This window comes from Mustela erminea, chromosome 2, assembly GCF_009829155.1.
Source record: "Mustela erminea isolate mMusErm1 chromosome 2, mMusErm1.Pri, whole genome shotgun sequence".
NCBI classification, from domain to species: Eukaryota; Metazoa; Chordata; class Mammalia; order Carnivora; family Mustelidae; genus Mustela; species Mustela erminea.
The window spans coordinates 140,055,179-140,079,248 of record NC_045615.1 but is presented as its reverse complement, the minus strand read 5'-3'; the positions used below and the strand labels follow the sequence as shown (position 1 = coordinate 140,079,248).

General features: G+C 39.9%; 1 protein-coding gene and 1 long non-coding RNA gene across 2 annotated transcripts in view; one reads left to right on the top strand and one right to left on the bottom strand.

Annotated features, from left to right (window-relative positions):
* The window catches only part of LNX1 (ligand of numb-protein X 1), a 180,052-nt gene that overhangs the window by 30,985 nt on the left and 124,997 nt on the right, over positions 1–24,070 (top strand). The window lies entirely within an intron of this gene.
* Positions 1,501–8,291, bottom strand: LOC116585087. Its single transcript, XR_004283457.1, has 3 exons — positions 8,023–8,291; positions 2,745–2,845; positions 1,501–2,220 (listed from the first exon to the last, which is right to left on the bottom strand). It is a non-coding gene; the product is annotated as an uncharacterized LOC116585087 (long non-coding RNA).

Below are 24,070 nucleotides of genomic sequence, written 5' to 3'. Positions count from 1 at the left end.
TATATATGCTATGCCTATAATTTTTTTAAAATTAGCCTAAAAATACATTGCTCTTTCTAAAAACAATTGAATATATTCATTATTCTGCAAAAGAAGGTTGTTGCTGCTGTGTTGGGCAGTTTCCTTAACTAAAGTTATTTTCTTATGATTTCTTTAAAAATATACAAGAATATTATATGTAAAAAATGTTCTGATCTTTAGCCATATATACATTGCATTTAGTATTTAACCAACCATTGAATAAATTGTGTCTAATGTGCACATGCATCTCTTAAAGAAGTGGATGGTCTGCAGGGTCAAATGCTGCAGAAATGTCAAGGTGAAGGACAACTAAGAAAACCCTTTGGGCTTGGTGGTTAGCAATTTTAAGCACCCAGAGCAGACTTGGAGGGTGGCAGGAGGAGTGTAGTCACAGCTCAGAGGCTATTTGTTATGGAAAAAAGAGAAATAGGTTAATCATTAAAAGGTACAAAAGAGGAACAAATTACCCAATATAAGGGAAGCTGAGTATGTGTGCATTGAGAAGAGAGAACATAGGGAGAGCCTGGAGGAGCCAAGAAAAGGAGAAACTGAACCAGGTTCTCCAAGGTGAGCAGAAAGGATGACGTTAAGAGCCCAGGTTACACAAGGAACTTGGAAATCAGAAAAACCCATATTCCTTTGAGGAATAATTACCTATATAGAGATCTTTCAATGCAAGATTGTAGTTGAAACTAAAAGAAGTTCAAAACCTAGAACTTGAGCCCCAGGTGCAGGTAGACTGGGATTTAAATCCCCGCCTTGCTTCTCGGGAGCTGTGCAACCTTGGGCAAGCTATTTCACTCATCTGTCCTTCACCGTCCTCTTCTATAAAGTGGCAACAGTAACAGACCCGCCTCATCAGTTGTCTGAGTGAGGATTATATGAGAACTACCTATAAATGTCTTGGTAGTTATAAATTCTCAGTAGCTCTAACAAAAATAAAACTCATCCAGAGTCCTACAACCGAGAACTCAGTTAAAACTACTCTGTGTTCCACCATAACCCTCTTCGTACCACTTTTCCACAATACTCTTGACAAATACCTGAGAAACAAGATACGGTTTGTGTAAGAATGGTTTGGGACTCCTCTTCTTCATGTTACGTGGGGTTAAATCTCTTTCCCCTCCCATCCTCTGGTGTAACTGAGATGAAGTTACCATGGATTTTGGTCCAGTCACTCACACTGGTTGACTTGGACGTACATATGAGGTACACAGTCCTATGTCCTCTATCTAGGATAACGGATCCCTGAGGATGACATCAGCACACCATTTTGAAATCTCCAGCTCTGAGCTAGGATAAGTGATTAAAGCTCCTGATGACTGAATATCTCCATACAATATTGTCCTAATCTGCAGGTCATAAAAAGGCAAGCTCTTACGCAACAGATATTAGGCAAAACTCATTAACACTCCCCTCCCAAAGAATAACATTTTACATCGAAGAGGGACAAAATTGTGAAAGAACATGCTACTGACTTCGGTTTCAAGCTCTGTGACACAGACAACGAGGAGCCATTTTCCTGGCGACAGATGTGTCAGCCTCACTGCCTTACTCTAGTCTCCCCAGCAATGCTGGATTTTCCCCAGTAAATACAAGAAACTACGACTATGGTATCTCGTTTTCCTCAGAATATTTTTTCATTTACACTTAAACCTTTTCCCTCTCATGAGCTTCCTTTTTTGTTTTCTTTACTGTATCCTGTTGTAATAAGAGGATTTTGTTTTTACATCGATTTGGAAAACTTCCTTCCTGGCATTCAGATTCTCGCCTCAGATGTCAGACAGAGAGATAATGGTCCATTGCTGGCCCTGGGGAAGGGGATGACGGAGAAACAAGGAGAGCTGTAGTCTCCACAGGCTGGTCAGGTTGACATACTTCGTGCATGAGAGGGGCCCAGTGTGCACCAACAGTGCTTTACTGTTCACTCTCACGACACCGGGGCATTAACATGCAAGGCTAGTGTTTTGAAAATTGTCAGTATTTTCTAATCGATGCACTCTTTGAAATGTCAGTGGGTTTTCTAAGGAACTTAACCACTCAGAACAAGGTTAGATTTATTACAGATGCCAATTTTTGTGATCAAAACCCGCTCTTCCTGGGTTACGACATACCTACCTCTTTCTGAAGCAGATTGCATTCAGTAGCTGCCTTCTCGTGGAAAACTAAATATGCCATAAACAACATTTTAAAAAATATCTAGGGAAAGAGGAGAAACATGTAACTGAGTGGAACTTGCCTGTAAAAGAGATTTTGAAAACATTATTACCCTCTAGAGCCCTGTTTGACTAAAATCCCAATTTATAAAACTTGCCTACATACCCACAAATAGTAGAATTCTAGTGCTTAAAAAGATCTATGGCAGGGTTGGGGGGAGACCTATGGGATGGCTTTGTCCAACTCCCTCATTTATTAATGAGGAGGCAGAGCCCAGGGAAGTGAAACATGAGATCCAAAGCAAGGTAGCAAGAAATGGATTCAGCACCCAGCGCCTAACCCAGTGCCCATCATTTCAGTTCATGTCCCTGCCTCAGTCTTCTGAGGTGGGATCTGGGAAAGAAAAAGATAATGAGAAATCACAATGGAAACCTTTTAAATGTAGAAACTAGGTTTCCTTTTTAAGCACTGGCCACTTCCCCACCTCCTCTTCCCTAGCTTTGTCTGATTCTCTCCAACCCCAGCGAGCCTCCCAACTGACTAGAATTGTGTGATGTGGTATCTACCCTGAGTAATTGGCCCGTCTCCTTCTTCCGCACGATGTTGTCTCAGATGAACATCGACTGAACATCCATGATATGCAAGGCAGCAAGTAGGTCCTGAATCCCTGAAAATTATATAGAAAAATAAAACAGTCTCGCTGTCCTTGAGAAGTTAACAAAGTAGTCTTGAAAACCAATAGGGTACTAAACAACCCATAGCCAGCGTGCTGGCTTGAAAGGGTCCCAACTTCTCTAGGGGGCAGTGAAGGCAAGGAGGGAAGGGCATTCTGGGCAGAGAGAATACAATTTGACAGTCTGGGCAAACTGCTACGTCCTTCACAGTAGCTGAAGCTCATGGTTCTGAAATTTTAATATGCATACAAGCCACTAGAGCTCCTGTTAAGATACAAATTCTGATTCTGCAGGTCAGGAGTGAGCTCTGAAATTCTGCATTCCTAGGGAGCTCCCCAGTGATGTCCACGTATTCGGTGGCCCCCTGTTGAGTAGCAAGGAGCTAGAGAGAAGAGGAAGGTAAGGTCATAAGCAGGAGCTGGTTAATAAAGTGTTTTGAAGGTCATGCTATCAAATTTGGATTTTTTCCAAAAAATAACAGGAGTAACAAATATACTTGGATAACTTGAAGAGGATGTTGGCTTTCTAAGTTTGCTGGAAGCTTGGAAGTCATTTCCACCAGACAGCTTTCTCCCCATCTCTGGGTGGAGCATCACATGCATGTCTTAATTGAGAGCCTTGTCGCACTGTAAGGTAATGCTGATTCCCCCAAATGTCAAATTCACTTGAAGCACTGGAAGGACAGTTACGTCTTTGTCAGCATTGAATCCACAAACTGCATGCACCCAACACCTACCCTGTATCTGACCTATGGGAGTTTTTCCATGAATTTCGGTCCCATGATGTGTTTGCTCTAGATTAATGATTTTCAAATGAAGGCATGTGTCAGAATCACCTGGACAGCTTTTGAGGCAGATTTCTGGATCCCACTCCCAGAGTTTGTGATTCACTAAGTCTGGGATGGAGACGGAGAGAGTTGATAATTCTAACGTGCTCACAGGTGACACAGATGCTGCCAACCTGGGGACCACACCTTGAGAACCACTGGTTTAGGGTAGATCATTGACTACTTCCTACCAAATGGTGTTAACAAATAAGATAAAGTAAGGTAATGACTAAAAGCCTGCCACCAAAGTTGTAGAATCATGGGCAAATGAGTTAACTTCTCCAGGCCTCAGAGTGCACATTTGTGATGGAGATGATGATGGTGCCCACCTACTAGGGCCAACGTGAGGGTTCACACTGAGCAAATATGTAGAAAACACTCAGTGGATGTAATGAGCACTGGGTGTTACATACAATGGATGAATCACTGAAACTAATAATACACTATGTTATATTAATTAATTGAATTTAAATAAAATGTAAAAAAAGAAAGAAAACACTCAGGAATTGCAAATATGTATTAAATGTTCCTGCTAAATGAACTCCTCTCACTTGCTGATGGCACAGAGAGAAGAAAACAGCTTCTTAACCAAGCCACAATGTGTTAATCTTTACAGGGAAACATGGCAAATGTAAACTTAATCCCTAATCTTTTAAGTCTGTAGGAACATTCCAGCCCCTGTTGCATTTTTGTGGCCACAGTTTTTATATTTTCTTTATTGGTAAAAACATTAGCTGACTCCTGGGTTTGTTAAAAAGTTTTGCACTGCACACCCCTTGGGAAGGCTATAACCAAAAAGACAACGATAGCAAATGCTGGAGAGATTGGAAACTTCGTGTATTGCTGGTGGGAATGTAAAATGCTGCAGCCACTTGAGAAAGCAGTTGGGCAGTTCCTTAAAAAAGGTTAAACATGGAGTTACCAGCTGACCTGGCGATCCCACTTCCAGGTGGGATCCCCAAAAGAATCAAAAACGCGTGTTCTTACAAAAACTTTTGCATGAATGTTCATAGCAGCCCTGCTCATAGTAGCCAAAATGTGGAAAGAACCCAAAGCCACTTCGGTTGGTGAATAGCTAAACCAACTTGGTATCTAACCGCACAATGGAATAACACACATGCTATGACATGGCTGAAACTTGAAAACATTTTGCTGAGTGGAAGTTGTCTGATACAAAGGCCACATATTATATGATTCCATTTATATGAAATGTCCAAAATAGGCAAATCCATAGGGACAGTGCTTAAAAAGATCTGTGGTGGGGTTGGGGCAGGTTAGATGTTGCCAGGGCTGGGGAAAGGAGAGACTAGAGAGTGACTGATGGAGATACAGGATTTCTTTTGGGGATGATGACATGGTCCAGAATTAGATAGTAGTGACAATTATATAGTCTTGTGAATACACTAAACATTACTGAACTGTACACTTTAAAAGTTTCATACTATGAATTTCATAGTATGTAAATGATCTCAATGTTAAACAAAATTTAAGGGCACTTGGGTGGCTGAGTGGGTTGAGCCTCTGCCTTCGGCTCAGGTCATGGTCTCAGGGTCCTGGGATCGAGGCTCAGGTCATGGTCTCAGGGTCCTGGGATCGAGGCCTGTATCAGACTCAGCAGGGAGCCTGCTTCCCCATCTCTCTCTGCCTGCCTCTCTGTTTACTTGTGATCTCTCTGCGTCAAATAAATAAATCTTTAAAGAAGATTTAAGACACTAGAATCCTACTTGGTTAGAATATCATTTTCATTTTAGAGTTGCACAATGTAATGGCAGCCAATAGGCACATGTGGCTCTTGAGCTCTTGAAATGCGGTTAGTCCAAAGTGAGCTATGCTGTAAGTAAAAATACAGACTAGAATTTGAAGACTTAGTTAAAAAAAAAAGAAGAATATATATTACCTAGATACATTCTTGATTTTGAGGTGATACTATTTGGGAGATATATATAGTTAAATAAAATATAATGTTAAAATGAACTTACCTATTTATCATTACTTTTTAAAATGTGGCCACTAGAAAACTCTAAATTCTGTCTGAGGCTCATATTGTCTATCTAACAGTCAGCTCTGCCTTCGAGGTCACCCACAGCAGGTTGGTGTCTTTGCAGAGGCCCATATAAGTGTTTGCATCTGGAATTTAGTGAATCTGAGGCTGGTCCTTTCCTTCGTGAACATAAAGGGCTTTGTACCCAGGGCTTGATTAGCTCTGTTTCATTAGAATGACTCAACACATGTAAACAGGGCAATTCAATGGGTGCTTCCAGTTTTTGTTCTTTGAGTAGAAGGCCACCTGCAAAAACAGAGCCTTGTTATCTCAAATAGCAAGGTTCTGGGTCATTATTATTTTAGAAAGTACTTTTTGTGTCTCTTGCTAATGAACTACACAGCAAGTCATCTGAAAAAGGAATTTTTAAGATATTTCTTTCCTGCTCAGAGTGACTTTTTTCCAAGACTCAAGTTCTGTCTCAAAATATTCTTAGCCTTGACATGCATTTCTGGATTTAACTGAAAATGGGTCATAGGAATTCTCCTGGAAGGGAAATTGTTTCTAAATGCACGGAATGCAAGGGTTTATTTTGTAGATGCAATAGTTAAGGGCAAATTATGTAAATAGGGTAGGAATGTCCACCAGTGAGGAAGTTAACTAGGTTGATTGCTTTTTTAAAAAAAATCACAATATCTTTTTTATTATGAAAACAATGTATGTTATTTTGAAAAATCTCAGAAACACCAAAAAAACCAGAAATAAATAACCCATACTCTTAATCTCACAGCTGGAGATAATCATTGTTAATATACAAAATCTATCCTTCCATTGGAAGAAAGGTCTTGATAAGTCAAAATCATTCTAAATAGAGAAGACTAGAGCAAATACTGCTGTTGACTGTTGGATGACAAAGAGTAGGACACTTATTTTTCAAGCAATTAAAAATAATTCCATTGGCACTCTAATTTTTCAGAAGAAAAATCCAGTCTGTATAGGTTTAGTATACAATATCCCTGTGTTACTATTTAGTGGCTGGGCTTGATATAATCCTTCAGCCCTTACTTCCATAAAACAAGAAAGATATTTACATTACACACATAGAAGATGTGGGTGGGCATATCTCTATACATTTTTTTTTCTATTCGCCAGCAAGGTTGTATAAAAATATTTACTGCTTTCCTATAGGTTCACTTGCGTGCTGTAGTGTCCACGTCATGAGGCAGAAGGATGGATTATTCACTGGAGTTTTTATGGACCCACATTCAAGTGTTTCCCCAGCTGTGTTTACAGCTTTGGGTTTCTAAGCCTCTTGAGAAGTAATCAGTTTTGATTATCTTAAATCCCAAAGTAAATTTTCTTTTTTGGAGATTATTCTAGTTGTTAACACAGGTTAGTCTGGCCCTATTAAACCATCTTTTAGTGCTATGACATCCAAAAAGAAAGCTGTGGTTTTGCTTCAAGGAGAGAGGACGATTTGAAATATGAATCAGATCCTTCCTGGTAAGAGGCAAAGTCTCAGAACTCCTTTGCGTTCTCTTTCTCTTTCTTTCTCTTTTTTTAAATCTTGTCCTACTCTTTGGTCATTTCATTGAATAAGTCTGGTCTCTTTAGCACAAGTCCCTTTAGAGCCAAGATTCTTATATGATGTTTTTTATTAGTTCATAGTTTTATAACTTTCCATGTACAAACACAGACATATATTACGCTCTCAGTAATATTTGTTTCTTGACTAATGAGAAGAACATGAGATATTTAAAAGCTTGGGAGATTATAACTTATAGGTGATTTCTTGTTAGGTAACTTTTATAAGTGACTGTGTTTAATAGTCCTTCATTTAAACCTTAAGTATTCCTTAGCTGTAACTATACATTTAGCCACATTTAGAGCCAGAGTGTTTGTTAAGAGTGAAGGCTCTGCGTTTTAGCTGTTAGCTTGGGCAGATCAATGAACACATTTGTGCCTCAGTTTCCTTATGGAGAGGATAACTAACCAATTGACTAAATTAGTTAATTCATGGAAAGTGAATGGCATAATGACTGGCGTATTGATAAGGTCAGTAGATGTTAGCTGCTGCTCCAGCCCACCCCCCACTTCCTGTGATTAATATATCTACAACGACTACCTTCTTGACCAATTTACCCAGTCTTCCACCAACTGGTCAGATACTCTCTACTTTCATGCTGGGATCTTTGAGAACTATTATTTGGAAAAGTAAGGCAACAGAGGGACATCTGCAGAGCTGGACAGGTAAGACAAACCAACCAGCCATTTGTTTTGTGACAAATGAAATGAAAGCAGCAACAGGTGTCCCATGAGACCCTTAATTTGGTCAGCATATGCTGACCTCCCACTGGCCATACCGTGCTGTCCTGACTGCAGGGTCCTGAAGAGGAGACGTAAGATCCAGTGCCTGTCTTTTCCCTCTTGTCTCTTGAGAATTTTCTTGAGTGTGTAGTACTTAGGAATTACTTGTGTCCATATAGGGAATGCGTTTTCCTAGATTTCTAGGAGGGAAGAAAAAAACAAAAGAAAAGAAAAGGGCCATCACTATACACCAAATGCTAGAAAAGAGAAAGGATAGATAATTAAAGTGCCCAAGCTTCTATATTCATCAACTATTGCTAGATGATGAACCACTTCAAAACCCAGTGACTGAAACAACCACCATTTATTACTTCTCATATTCCTGGGGGTTGACTGAGCCATTCCTCTGCAGGCTTTGTCTGGGATCACTAATGAGACTGTCCTTAGCTGGAAGGGCCAAAATAGCCTCACTCACGTGTGTGGGAGTTGGTGCTGGATATTGGCAAGAGCCTCTTTTCTTCCCAAAAACTCTCCTTCTCCAGTAGGCTGGCCTGAGCTCCTTTGCAGCATGGCCATCTCAATGTTCCAAGAGAGCAAGAGGGAAAGCTGCAAAGCCTCTCAATGCCTAGGCTCTGGGACTCCCACAGAGTCTGGGGCCAGCACAGGCAAGTTCACAGGGGGTGGAGAAATGGCCCCAACTTCAAGTTGGGAGAAGTATATCACATTGCACAGCATCAGTTAACTACTGCTGAATTTAAAAGAAAAATAATAATAATAATAGATTATAACAATGACTTTTAAATTTCTCCATAATTCATCGGAGGCCGTCATCATAGTAATCTTACCACAACCCATTTACCACTCTTTAAATTGTGGCCATTTCTGTGTAGTTGCATGTTGACCTCCTGTTTCTCCCTGCAGTTAATCAGTTTGAAGTATCATGACAAAATTGGGTCAGTGATTTGAGGAAACAGGAGAACTTCATTTCTGTCTCACTCTCAGAGTCCAAAACAGATGAATGAATTTAGGAATGGTTCCCAAAGTCAACTTGGGATAAGATGAAGAGAGTACATGTTTTAGTAGAGAAAAGGAGCCAGATTCTGAGGCGGGGACACACCCCTAGAGTCCTCCCTGCACCTGGGGCATCCTTTGAAGTGAAGGAAATTGCTCTACCACAAGGAGGCTCAAAGAGGCAGACAGATGTGAGGGTGGAATGTAAAACTAGTAAACATTTTATAAACACAAGGAGACAAGGGACTCATGAACAGTAAACAGCATGGGCTGACTGAAGCTATCTCAAGTTAGTTGTTGGCTTCTTGTGTGTGTCTTACTTCATATTGGATCCTGAGGAAGTTCACAATTTAGACAAGTCTGTAATTCTAAGATGTATGACCTGAAGGATTGGCCATTTTCCCAGGTACCCTTTGCCTTCTGCCCAGAATCGTGTGATCCCCTTTACCTAGAAAGGTTAACCCAGCAGTCAAGAAAGGGAATATGGGCAAGAAAGAATAGAGGTAGAAACTCAAAGGATATCCATTTCTAGAAGATTGTTGGAGACTTTCTGAGTGCTACTTCTGAGACAAAATATTACATGATAGTAGGGGAAGTCTTAGAATTAAATATGGAAATCCCAGAATCAGAAACTCTTGCCTGGAGAATGTGTTGGTACAAGAATATTAGTGGAATCGCAGATTTTCCTGGACAGGAAGAAGTTATCTGCAAGGCAGAGTCCCTCAAATGGGCCAGGTAAATTCTTCGTATCTGCACAGCACACATGTAACATTTTCACAAATACACATGTGTGATTCAGTTCACGCATTGGTACAGGTGTGTGGTCATGTGTGGGTGGTCTTTTAGTTTTCTGCTTATTGGCTTGACACCTCCTTTTCTATTCCACACATACCAATTCCCAACCCACCGGCCTACCCAGATAACCCATAGTAATAGTCTAATATGTATCTTTCCTATTTTTACCAATGGCTATATAATAATATACCCATGGACACACACACACATACAAGTGCTATCTATCTGATCATTGTTTATTTTACAAATCTAGAGCCACAGTACACATAGTACACATTTTTCCCCTGCATTGTGCTTTACTCAGTCAACAACACCTTCTAAAATTCTTCCTGTCAACCAGTTCTTCCTGTCAACAGCTCTGAATTATTCTGCTTAATGTCTGCATGGTTCCATCATATGGCTACTCCACAGTTAGTTTTATCATTCCCCTATTCCTAGAAACACATTGTAGCTTTTACAAATAATTTGAAGAAAGAAAAAAAACCCCTCACCCTCCAAAAAATACCTTTATATGAACCTTTCTGGCCCAGTGACTTCATTTCTCCTTGAGAGGTTCTTAGGAAAAGGACGGCTGGCCTGAAGAGTATATGTATTGTAAATTTTAATACAGATCACCATACTGCTTCCCCAAGAGGCTATATCATCTCTTTAATTAATTTTTTAAAAGGGAGTAGGCAGAGGGGCAGAGGGAGAGGGAGAGAGAATCTCAAGCAGGCTCCATGGCCAACACAGAGCCCAATGCAGGCCTTGATCCCACAACCCCAAGATCACAACCTAAGCTGAAATCAGGAGTAGGGTGCTGAACTGACTGAGCCACCCAGGTGCCCTGGCTATATGATTTCTCACTCCATTCACACTGCATGAAAGACTCCCTTTCCTATACCCCTGCCAGTAATAAATGTTACAGATCTTTTAAATTTTAGACAATCTGACTTCTCATTTTAGTTTACTTTGCAGTCCCTTCCCTTGTGATGAATTAGAGGCTATTTGCATGTTTCTTGGCATTTGGATTTGCTTTTCTGAGTATTACTCATTCATATGCTTTACCTGTTTTCCTATTGGTTTGTTCTTGTTTCACTTGTCAAATTCTAATCTTTGTGTATTATAAAAATTAAATATATTATCTGCATTATATATATATTTCTTCAAAACTGTTACAGTCAATGATATTTTATACCTTTGCCTTAATAATTATAATTATTATAATTAAATACATCTGTCTTTTCTCTTATAGCTTTTGACTTCTCAGTTTTCATCAGAAAATTTTTCCTGCTCAATACAGTATGCATAATCTACTAGATTTTCTTGCAAGAGTTTTGATTTATCTTTATATTTTTCATTTGTATTTTTGTACCATATCGTTGGATGTGCCATAAAATTAGGACCCAATAAATTTCTGGTTTGAGCATACTGGCTTCATAGAGGGTTTAATTAACTGAAGTCCCCTGTCCCATCTCTATTTTTCCAAAATTACTTGTTTTGTCTTTGGTATTTATTTTTCTCTAGAAACTTTAGAATCACTTTACCCAATTACCAAAAACAAACACAAAAAATATCCCATTGTTGAAATTTGGGGGAATTTTTATGGCATTGAGTCTTCTCATCCAAGAATTTGGTACATCTTTCCATTTCTTCATTTCTCCTCTTACATATTTTAGTATGATTTTGTTGTTTATTTCTCTTTTTTTTTTGGTATATCTATTACTAAATATTTCACAAGGGTTTCTTTTTCTTTTGTTTTAAATGGATTTCTTCCATTCCTATTCTTATTGCCAGAATAAAGAAAAGCTACTGATGTTTTGTTTCGTTTGTAGTTTTGGTTCCATCTACTTTACCAAATTCTCTTCTTAATTCTGGGAGATTTTTTTACTAGATTCCTTTGGGTTTTCTAGGTTTACAGTCATGTCATCTGTAAAAAAAATAGATACTTTTTCCTTTTCTTTTCCAATGTTTATTCCAGTTTTAAAATTTGCTGCCATAAAATTTAATATTATATGCTCTTTTAATACTTGTAGTAATTTTAATCTGTTCTTTCTATTTCCCAAACTTTTATAATTTTGCTTTTTAAAAAACCAAGCTTATTTAGTAAATGTATACATTTTTAATATAACAAGATTTTGAATTTATTTACATATTTACTTTTTTCTTTCTACTTATTAATTTAAGATTTTAACTTTATTAATCACTTGGTTTTTGTTATAATTTCTTAGAATGTGGCTTTACTTTCTTTATCTCTTATCTTCATTCTTTCACAGGGACAACATTTTGACTAAAAAATTTTTATACAATCTTCTAGAGCTGTAGAGTGTACAATAAAGTTCCCTTTTTTGTGGCTTTCAAGATTGTCAGTGATTTCTCTTTGATTTCTTTAAGCCAATTGTCATATAAGTGTTTCTTAATTTCTAAGCAGTCAAGTTTTCGGTCATTTTTAAATATTTCTTTTCTTAGTAAATTAGGATCAGACCACACAACCTATAACATTTTTACTCTTTGAATTTGCTGAAGTTTTCTTTGTAGCCAGATTTAAGTGTTTATAAATGTTTCACAGACATACAAAAGTTTTCTGTTTCAGGAATGTAGGGTTTTGCCCTAAGATAGTGTTGGGAGGCAGCATGGCATAGAGTTTAGAGAAAGCAAAGACTTTAGAGAATATTTGTCTACTTTCTAATCTTCACTTTACCATATGACTGTGAGCATATGTGTAAGATATGAATGATAATGGTGTCTACTTCATAGAGTTCTTTTGAGGATTACATTATTTAATATTTGTAAAGTATTTAGAATAGAAATTAGCACATAGGAAATGCTATGTTGGGCGCCTGGGTGGCTCAGTGGGTTAAGCCGCTGCCTTCGGCTCAGGTCATGATCTCAGGGTCCTGGGATCGAGTCCCGCATCGGGTTCTCTGCTCCGCGGGGAGCCTGCTTCCTCCTCTCTCTCTCTCTGCCTGCCTCTCTGCCTACTTGTGATCTCTCTGTGTCAAATGAATAAATAAAATCTTTAAAAAAAAAAAAAAGGAAATGCTATGTTACTTGTTATAGAAATAAAAATAATCAATTCATCTATGTCCTTACTGCTTTCTTTCTGCAGAATTGTCCAATACAGTCCAAAGAGATATCAAGTTAATATAAACTTTTTGGTGCTTTTGAGGATGGCTTGTGAGTTAAAACAGTATTCTGGTGCTATTTTCTTTTTAATTAAATCTTAAATTATTAAAGAGATTAGTTTTAAAATATTTCCTTAACTTTTTAAAACTATATTTTTAAATATTTTTTTAATTTTTATTTTTTAAATTTCTTTTCACTGTTCCAGAATTCATTGTTTATGCACCACACCCAGTGCTCCATGCAATACATGCTGTATATATTCTCTAAAAAAAATTTTTTTTAACTTTTAAAGATTTTATTTATTTATTTATTTATTTATTTGAGAGAGAGCAAGAGAGCTGGGGGTGGTGCGTTGGCAGAGGGAGAGAGAATCTGAAGTAGACTCAGCACTGAGCCTAGAGCCCAAACAGGGCTTGATCCCAGGACCTTATGATCATGACGTGAGCCAAAACCAAAGTATGAACATTTAACCAACTGTGCCACCCAGGTGCCCCTAACTATATACTTTCAAATTGCATCTTTTTGGATTTTTCTTATCCTCATTGATTTTTTGTTTTACACTTGAACACACTTAAATAAAAAATTTTGCCCTTTTATAAACTTGGACCCAATCTCATTCTTCCTTAACTAAGTTTCCTTTTCTCCCACATAGCACATAAATAACCATTCTGATTAAACTTTAGAATGCTAAATTTTCTTCAGGGTAATTTGGGCAAGGAAAAATAGCCTGTGAAATCAGATTGGATTTGACATGTGTACTCCCAAAATTGTGTTAAATTTGTTCTTCCACAGTCCATTTATTTTTGCCATTTCCAGTGCCTTTTTAAAACAAACAAACAAACAAAAAGTGTAAATCCAAGTTTCTGTCTCATATTCCTTCTCCCTAAAGAAATTCCTTTAAGAGTTCTTGTGGTTCCTGTCTATTGGTAATGAATTATTTCAATCATTGATTATCTGAAAAAGTCTAATTTCCCTTCATTTGAAAGGATTTTCATTGAGTATAGAAATTTGGTTTTACAGAATTTCCTTTTCAGTATTTGAAAGGTGTTCCTCCATACCCTTTGGCTTTCATAGTTTCTGTTGAGAAGTCTGCTGACTTTCTCATCCTCCCTCCACAGATCTGAACCATTAGGAAGGCTTTCTCTCATCTTCCACCCTGCCCCAATCTTTCTCTTGAGCGCCTGCTGTGATTCTGTGATTGAATGTGAATTCTCCTTTTATCTGCTACTCCCAGGATTTCTATGCTTTCATGATAGTCCAAGCTTGACTTTAGAAATTCTTTACAAATTTTAGCAGGAGGTTTCTTACCTGATTTTATGGAAAAATCTGCCTTACTTTCATACTCTGCTTCATATTAACTAGTACTCCTATTTCTCCTTGGAGGTGTCTATTTTTTCTTGGATTTCAGGCTAGTTTGTTGCCCTAAAACCTCAGCCCTTTAATGGACCCCAGAAAAGTTGTAACTGTGAGATTATTCTGCTTTTGCTTTTTCTTAGGGTGTGAGTGATGCTCTTCCCAGATTTTAACATTTTAAGAGAAATCCATTTACTGAAATTTTAAGATTAATTGACAAATATTACTTAATGCATAAATCTAGAAAAAATGCTGTTCCTTCTTATGGCACTTTTATAACTTAATTTATTAAATTTCCTTAAAACCTGCACCATAAGTTATGTGCTATAGAGGTAATCTATTAAATATATCGTATATATTGGGGCACCTGGGTGGCTCAATGGGTTAAGCCTTTGCCTTTGGCTCAGGTCATGATCCAGGGTCCTGGGATCAAACCCACATCTGGGCTCTCTGTGGAACAGATATCATAAGAGAGGGAAGCTGGGGGTGTGGGGAAGCAAGCTCCCTGCTGAGCAGAGAGCCTGACATGCGGCTCGATCCCAGGACCCCGGGATCATGAACTGAGCTGAAGGCAGATGCTTCCCTCTCTTATGATCTCTGTCAAATAAATAAATAAAATCTTTAAAAATAAATAAATAAATAAATCATGTATATTACATGTAGTATAAAGGTGATATATTAAAATTTCTTCTTAGTTACGCAAACTCTCTGTTGAAGATAGCTACCATACCACAATTCCCATCCCATATGCTTTCAGTGTAAGCTCACTACTTTCCATCAAGAGTTAGAAACTATTTTTCCATCCCTTTAAATTTGGGTGGGCCTTGTGACTCCTTCTAGCACTCGAATATTTAATGTATATATATTTAATATATAATTGTGTTATATTTGTTGACTTCCACAGTCCATTTATTTTTGCCATTTCCAGTGCCTTTTTTTTAAAACATGTAAATCCAAGTTTCTGTCTCATATTCCTTCTCCCTAAAGAAGTTCCTTTAAGAATTCTTGTGGTTCCTGTCTATTGGTAATGAATGCTTTCAATCATTGATTATCTGAATATGAGAGGAGTTATGCTAATCAATTTCTGGGCATAGCCCTTAACTCTTTTCAGTTTCCACTTCACTAGGTTAATGGAACCCCCAAGTCTTGCAGTGCTTTTATAGTCCAGGTTTCCTGGATTCTCCCTTAACACTCTGATGAGTCATGCAAACCATCCAAGGGTTGAGAGGAGGGAGAAGTTGTTTTAACACTTGTTTAAAGTCAACTCATCTTTTTTGTTATTTGGTTCTATTCTCAATTATTTTAATATTCTGTCAACAAATCTTACTAGATCATTAAATTACCTCTCATTAATTTTGCATATCTCTTTTGGTCTGATTTTGTGGCCACAATTCCAAAGTCATTCTGGTGATGACATCCCAAAGATACCCACCAGAATTATATTTTTTTCAAAATCAAGTTGTTGTTCTATTTCTAACAGTGTTTGTTTTATATAGTTAGATGTCTGATATTTGATGCATACTTTGGTATTTAGTGCAAACTAGCTTAGGACTGTGATATCCTCCTTATAAAATGTCTTTTTTTTTTTTTGCCTTGCTTAATGATTTTAAATTTCAATACCATTTTTGCTGATGTTAATATACTATTTCCGACCTTTTCATCTCTGCAGTTGCCTCTTTTCCTGCCCTTATCTCATCACATTGATAGAATTTAGTTGAATTTTGTGTTTGAAATCCTTTGCTATTTACTTATTCAGCAAATATTTACTGAGCACCTTACTATGGCCTAGACTCTTCTAGACATTGGTGTATAAAACAAAGATCCCTGCACTCAAGGAAGTCTATGGGAGCAGAAAGACAATAAACCATATGCACAATAAATAAGCAATTTACAAAGCACTTTGGAAGTCCTAAATGCCATGGAATAAAATAAAAGAGCACAGTATAAAGGATTGGGAATGCCGCAGAGAGGTTTGTAACTATAAATAGAGTCATCCTTCTAGGTCTTGTTGAGAAGGTGATATTTGAGTAAAAGTTAAAGGAGGGAAGGGTCTGGCCATGTGGACATCTGGAGGAAGAGTATTCTAGGCAGAAAGAATAGCCAATACAAAGTTGTAAGATAGAGGTATGCTTGGTCTGTACAAGGGAAAGCAAGGAAGCCAGTGTGGCTGGAGTAGGGTAAAAGGAGAAAGTAGTAGATTAGGACTGAGAATCATCATGGATCAGACAATAGGGACATCATTGGTAACGTGGCTGAGTCTGCACAGCTTTGAAAAAATGGGAAGGAAATGCCATGTTCTTCATTCAGAATGTTGGTGGACATACTTCATCCTATTTTTTCTCTCCAATTTGCTTATTATGGATTTGATTTTTTTTTTTACTTTTTCTTTTTCCTGATTTTCAAAAGTTTGAACATTCTTGAAGGCAGGATATCTCCAGTCTGAATTTCTTGTGTTTTCTGGTCTCTAGCCTAACCTCATTTCTGTCTTTGCCTGCCACAAGAAGAGGGAGGGAATTTTAGCCTTTCTTTCCTGCAGGCCCTGGGTACAGAAGAAGGAAGAGGGCTGTGTGTAACTTTGGATCGCTGTGACAGTCTGGGAAGGAAACAGATCTCATGGTTGTATCAGGTCATCAAAAACAGCTTCCTGGGGTGCCTGGGTGGCTCAGTGGGTTAAGCCTCTGCCTTCTGCTCAGGTCATGATCTCAGGGTCCTGGGATCAAGCCCTGCATTGGGCTCTCCACTCAGCAGGGAGCCTGCTTCTCCCCAACCCCGCCACTGTCTGCCTCTCTGCCTGCTTGTGATATCTGTCTCTCAAATAAATAAATAAAAATCTTAAAAAAAAAAAAACCCGCTTCCTAAAGGGGCCATTCCAAAGGTGACACAGAGATAGTGCTTCCAGTGCTAGTAAGAGTATGTGTTTTAGTGGGAGGATGGTGTCATTACCACAAAGGAGAATAGAAGCAATGACTAGAACACTGAGAAAGAGTTTGTACCCTCTATTTGAAAACTAGTCACTTTATTAATCTAGAAGGGGAGTTAATTTTTATTTTTATTTTAAAGATTTATTTATTTATTTATTTATTAGAGAGAGAGAGAGAGAGAGAGAGAGACAGAGAGAGACAGAGAGACAGAGAAAGACCGGGGGGAAGGGCAAACGGAGATAGAGAGAGAAAATCTCAAGCAGAGACCGTGCTGACCATAGAGCCCCCTCCCTACCCAAGAAGTTCAACACCATCCAAGACACGAACACATATCCTTAGTCTAGGGGAATTTACTTTCTATTTCATTATATGAAAAGCAAGTTACTCTGTCTCAGTCTTTGGACTGATAGTCATAATTCACTTTTGGTTACAAAAAAACAAACAAATCTAGCTAGTCTAAGTGTATTCCAGATATCAGATGTTTTTCGGAGATCTAGTTAAACTTGGCCTGAACCCCAATACCACTACCTGTGAGAATTCAGTCCTCACCAATCTCTGTGAACTCTTGGGTCACTTTCTCTTGCTTCTTCCTGCCTCCACACTCCCATATTGGCATGGGCTCTGCTAGTTCTGCCTCTTGTCTACCAGGCTTGTAAGTCTAGAAATTTCACCAGTTTTCCCTCATTAGTTCAGCATTTTGTGAGTGTAAAAACTTAAATGACCAGTCACTTCTCATGGCCTCAGTTCATTTTTTCGTCAAATATTTTCCTATTTAAGGAAGGGATACTGTGCTTATGATAAAAGAATAAATAAAGAGTGCACCAGCTGTAGTTGCTAGTAGATTTTTAGTGAGCCAATAGAAAAGAGTAATATACATTCCTTCCCAGGAAGAACAGAAGAAAAACTAGCAGCTCATTGACAACTCTGAATGGACATACCATAAATCTGATAAACCACTCTCCAACAAATTCAGAGAAAAACAAATGAGTTTTCGCAGTTCCCTTTGTTTCTCAGCCACCACCATCTATATGAATTGTTAATACGTATGACAGCCCTATGTTGCAGTGAAAAGGCCATCAGAAATAAATTTTCCATTTGTGAAACCATTGCCAAATATTCCAGGCAGTATGATAGCCCATGTAACTAGAGGTCATTTTCAAAATATTAAAAATCAGTACACCACAGGCATCAACCAATAATAGACCTGACCAGTAAGACAAGGTGTCAGGAGTAAATACCTGGTACAGCCACATGATGGACACCAGCTGAGTATCTCCCTTACCTATAACCTAATAGCAACTTTGGAAATTCATATCATTTTGTGACCAAATGTTTCTTTTCTCTTTCCCTTTCCGAACTGAACCTTGTTCATCATGCATTCATTCAACAAAGACATCATTATACTTCTTCATGTGCTCTCCCAATCTTTCTCCAGCTCCCATTTCATTGTCACCCACATAGGTATTATACCTAATAAAGTCTTGCATGTTTCATCATATCTTGGCATCTGTTTCTCTCAGTGTCCAGACAAACTCCCTCATGGCTGTATCAGAATCACAGACAGCAGAACTCACTTGTTACATTTGGATTTACCCCTAGATCACTTCCGAAGTTAATTTCATTTCCATAACTTTTGGCATGTGCTTTGGAAGAACCTGATTTTTATTTCTCATTCTGTCCCTCTTTCCATCGACTACTAGAATCTTAAGACTTCCTGATGAGGATCCACTTTTGCTTTTCTATGGAATCTCATGTGATCATTTCCAGGGGAGGAAGATGGTACTAACAGAAGCTAGCCATTTAAGCAAGGGTAGAGAGGGTAGGTGGTGTACAGATTCTATAGAATGGGGAGATTTGTGGGAGAGGAGATGGGGTACGGGGAGAAAGAATGGCAATCTGTTTAAAGAGTTTGGCTTTGAGATGACTGACTTTTGGGTCTGACTCGTCAGTGACTCCTGGTGTGTGGTCCATGGTTCCTTTATCCTGGAGAAGATACCTTGCTACATTGAAATGAGTTAAGGTAGACCAGAAACATCACAGAGCTTCTTTCAACTTCAAGTTCAAATCAGTTAGTGCATGCAGCAGGCCCTAGGGGCAGGGATGAGGAAGGTACACCCTAGCACCACAGCTATCCCTCTGCCAAAATTTCGCAGCTACATGACATTGAAGAATGAGCCTCTCACGGTACACCTGGCTTGCTGCCACACTCACACTGTAGTCAGAGCTGCAAGTTTAATGGGCAGATGGAACATGAACAGTGTTGATCCAGGTGCAGCCAAGTCACCTAGAAGGACTGGCCACCCTGGAGAGACACCTTAGTGAGAGTCATCTAACCTGGGGGTGTGAGTATGCCTGTGACAGGACATGTCAAAGCTGCACTTCTAGTCCACCTCCTGGGGCAACTCAGAGAAAGTGGGATTGGGCAGGAAGGGTGGCCTCTCTTCTTGCCAAACGGACCGCACTACTTCAGGGGGACAACCTGAACCAGAAGAACCAGCCTGGCCACCCTGAGGTGATGGCCAGCACTGATACTGACAAAGCCTCAAATTAAGACAGTACAAACAAGGAACTTGGACATCTAGGGCCTCTATTAACCCAGATTTGTTAATAACACAGCTCCTGGCTCTTAACTCTCCATAAATTCTCAGTGAACTGGGCTGAATGGATTTGAATGTGAAATGCAGACCTCTTCTCAGACATTCTCACATCCAAGAGGGAATGATTTCCTGCTCTCTACCTATACTCTGGCCCCTCAGCTGCAGCTGAAGTCAACAGTTCCAACTCAGGATTAGTTGAGCTACTCAGTAATGGGGGACTCCACAAAAGGTCCATGACCATAACAACCCCACGGTCCCATAATTGTCAAAGGACAGTAGGTTAAAGTATTCATTACTCTGTGATTATCTGAACTTCAGACTGGAAGTGCGGCTTTCAAGCTGACTTTGGGAGGAGATGGCAGCTCCTGCCGCAGAGTTCCCAGAACTGGACATGGGGAAGACTTCCCTCCTCATCAACCAAGCCCAGGTCCACTGCTCCACCTCATTATGGCTTCATGACCACCAAGAAGTCTACCCTTGTTTACTGTAGGCACCTTCTCATGGGGGTGTGACAGGGAGCCATGGAAATCAGCTCTAAGAAAGGCCTGAAAAGGCACCCAGCCAGGTTCATCATCCAAGTTGAAAAGGAGCATCTTCAGCTGCTCATGATTCGAGAAAAGTCAAATGAACTTTCCTTTGCTGAGACTCTGTTAGTCAGAATCTGACCAAGAGGCCATCTCCTCATGAATGGTGAGTGGTGTTCATGATATTCTCTTTCTTATATTCTTTGACTTAGAAGAACTAAAGGACAGGCTTCTTGGCAATGATCCCCATTTTTGAGGACCTGCTCTTTCTTGGACAGAAGTGGAAGTTCGTTAGGAAGGAAAATATTTCCCCACCCCGAAAGTTGGTTTCCTCTGTGTTTATCACACCTGACAAGGCCAGCAAGATGACTCCCCTCTTGATTTCGCTTTTCCACTCCATCTCACTGGGGCATTTTTTTTGTGTGTGTATATGTAAGTCTTTATGTTACTAGTTATTATGAATTTTCAACTCCCTCAGGAAAAAGTTTGAAGAGGTCAGTCTCTTGGGCCTGGACTCTATAAGAAAGCAGAAAAGACAGCAAATATATTGGAGGGTTGTGGTGAGGAGATGGTAATTTTTTCTGCACTTAGGACTGATGGCACAAAAAACAGAATAAGATTACACCAGAGGCTTAAAAACTTTATGAAGTTTGAGGTGGGGATCTTTAAGAATGGCTTACAGAAGTAGACTGACTCCACCTTAAAGGAATTTCAATCCTACAGATACAAATATCTACAGATATTTCTGTCACCTGCAGAGAATAGGTCTTTTTCAGATTCTTCCCAAGGTGCCAGCAGTTCTGACTGTGGTCATGAAACTCTGAGACCACATATGAGAAGTAATTAGTCTTTCTACCTTCTCAGAGAACCCACCCCTACTATGTGAAGACTGTAAAGCTGTAAAAGGCCAGATTCTCTGGGGTGACACATTTAGATTCTAGAAGCAGGTTAAGATCCTGTTCTTGGGGGCCCTCTACATAGCTAAGGGCCCGGATAAGGCTGTGTGGGCACCTGGGAAGATGATGAGCCCTAAAATCAAGAAGAACTACACTCCAATATTGGCTCTGCCATTTACTAGCTGGGCAAAGTCGGGCAAGTGCTTTTTAACAACTTGGAGCCTTCAAACAAGAAGAAACAAGCCCATTCCCTCCTTCATGCAATTGCACCTGTGGCCACTCCTCTATTATGACAATTTCCACCTTTGATTGTTTAATCATTGGTCTTAAACTCTACTTGTCCTTTGACTATGAGTTCCTGAAAATAGTTTCTTCTTATCCTTGTCATCTACTCGTATGTTAGTGGTATTCAATAAATTTGTTGAATAAGCGAGTGAAAGAATGAATGAGTGAATAATGAATCTAGACTATGGTAGGACTACTATAACACTTCAGTGGGTTAAAATCTGTTCCCTTTCCGAAGTCAACAGGCCTAGACTGCTACGAGAAGGAAGGGCATCCTCAAGATTTAACTTGATGTGAGTTTCTCCATCTACCCCCCAACCCACTCCACCGCCTCCCTTTGTTTTATATTCATCTTTAGTTCTTTTAACTAATATTTATCACAGGGATTGGGCTAAGTTCCCTCCCAGCCCTGGCTGAGTCCTGAGGGTCTATGAAAAGCCGTGTTCCTTACCTGGCTGTCTAGAGAGGAGACGATCTTTTAAAAGTGGCAATCCGTGAAACACTTGCTGAAGTAGTGTGGCCAGCATGGGACAGGCACAGACCTTGGGTAGGTCACAGAAGGTTCTGTAAAGAAGATGGCATTTGAGCTGAGCCCTGCGGGTGGAGAAGGAGTTTCCCAGACTGAGGGAGGAGTTTACCTGAGTCTCAGGTCTGGCTGTAATCAGCTGGGCATGTCAGACAAGTTACATCACCTCTCAGAGACAGTTTCTTCATCTGTTAAGTAGAGTTAGTTCCTAGGATTTCTGCCAGGATCTGGTAAGAGAACACAGATAAAGTGCATATCATCAATCCAAGCAATGGTAAATGCACAATAAATATTGGGGTATCACCTGGGTAAAAGCCTGGAAGTGAGAGATGCAGATTACTAGGGGAACCACAAACAGGATTTGGGATAGCTAAGGAGAACCGTGGTAAACAGTGCCTCTTCCCCATCTGGGTTTGGGATAATTTGAGAAAATTCAAAAGAGTAATTATGGAGGCAAAAATACCACCTTCTAGAGGTGCCTGGGTGGCTCAATGGGTTAAAGCCTTTGCCTTCGGCTCAGGTCATGATCCCAGGGTCCTGAGATTGAGCCCCGCATCGGGCTCTCTGCTCAACAGGGAGCCTGCTTCCTCCTCTCTCTCTCTGTCTCTCTGCCTACTTGTGATCTCTGTCAAATAAATAAATAAAATCTTTAAAAAAAAAAAACCCACCTTTTAAATGGTGATTCTAACCTGGAGACCAGCACCTGGAACAAGGGAAAACAGAACTTGAAGACCCCAGGACAGAGCAGACCTGGCAGTGGCAGTTTCTCAAAAGGAAGCATGCCCAGAGAGGACTCAGAGCATGGCATGGCACAGGGAAAGTCCGGCTCACTCCCAAGACAGGAAAGGGAGGAGCAAAAGTGAGCTTACCTGGCTTTTCTTTTTCATTTCCCCAGTCAGGGACTCCCAGAGTTGGAGTGTGGAGCTGGCCGGGGTTTGCTTTGGAAACCACTTTCCTGTGGAAATGGGGGTGGGAGGCATTACTCCTCTCTGACACAGGGTGACTTGGGCAAGGTGGAAGGTGGATGGTGTTCTGTGGATGAGAAAGATAAGATGGTGATGAGTTTTGATGGGCAAGCAGAGACCAGATCCTGAAACGCCTGGGGCGTCAGTCAAGGAGAATGAACTGAAGGTGGGGGTGACCACCAAGAGGGAAGGAAGAGACCCTAACCAGGAGTACCAAGGAGAGTGACGAGTACAGCAGGCACTGTAGGACATCCCTAAATAGTGGTGCCAGGCTTCAGGCTTATGGGAAGAAAGAAGGCTAGCCCCATGGTCCCACCAGGTCAGTAGGAAATTGAAGATGCTGGCACAGAAACGGAATCTGGGCTAGATAAGCTGGAAGTGAAAAACACAGAGCAGATATCCGTGGTCCCCCTCCAGGCACCAGGGACCACCATCAGTGCAGAGAAGAAGGCAAAGATTGAGGAAGGGAGTGAAAACCTGAATGATTGAGAATACAGCAGAGAACAACATTCTCAGATTTTCTGAAATGGAAAATTTGGAGGTGATAAGAAGATCCAAGGGGTGGCCCTAAGAACCGGCAGCGTACAAGCACCTGGGTGATTCAAATGGTTAAGCTTCTGCCTTCAGCTCAGGTCATGATCTCCACGTCCTGGGATCAAGCCCCAGGTCTGGCTCCCTGCTCAGGGAGCAGTCTGCTTCTCCCTCTCTCTCTCCTCCCCACTGCTTGTACTCTCTCTCAAATGAATCAATAAAATCTTAAAAAAGAAGAAGAAGAAGGAGGAGGAGGAGGAGGAGGAGGAGGAGAACTTGCAGCTTAAGAGGAGCAAATGTAAATGTCCTCATAGTTGAGGAGGTCAAGGATGCTTGAGGGGTCATCTACAAGGACATGGAAGCCCTTATAACGAGGCCAAAGTTAACAAGGAGAAGAGATATTTTATATCTTTGATATATGGCATTGGGTCAATCAATATAACTGTAAAAGAAGGAACCAATAAAGAAACAAAGACATGACAACCATCACCAAAACATAGTGACAACCATCACCAAAGCATAGACTAACCCATTTGGTTTACACAGGAATGGAGTCATAGAAACATAAAGATATTTACAGGTATGGAATATAGGC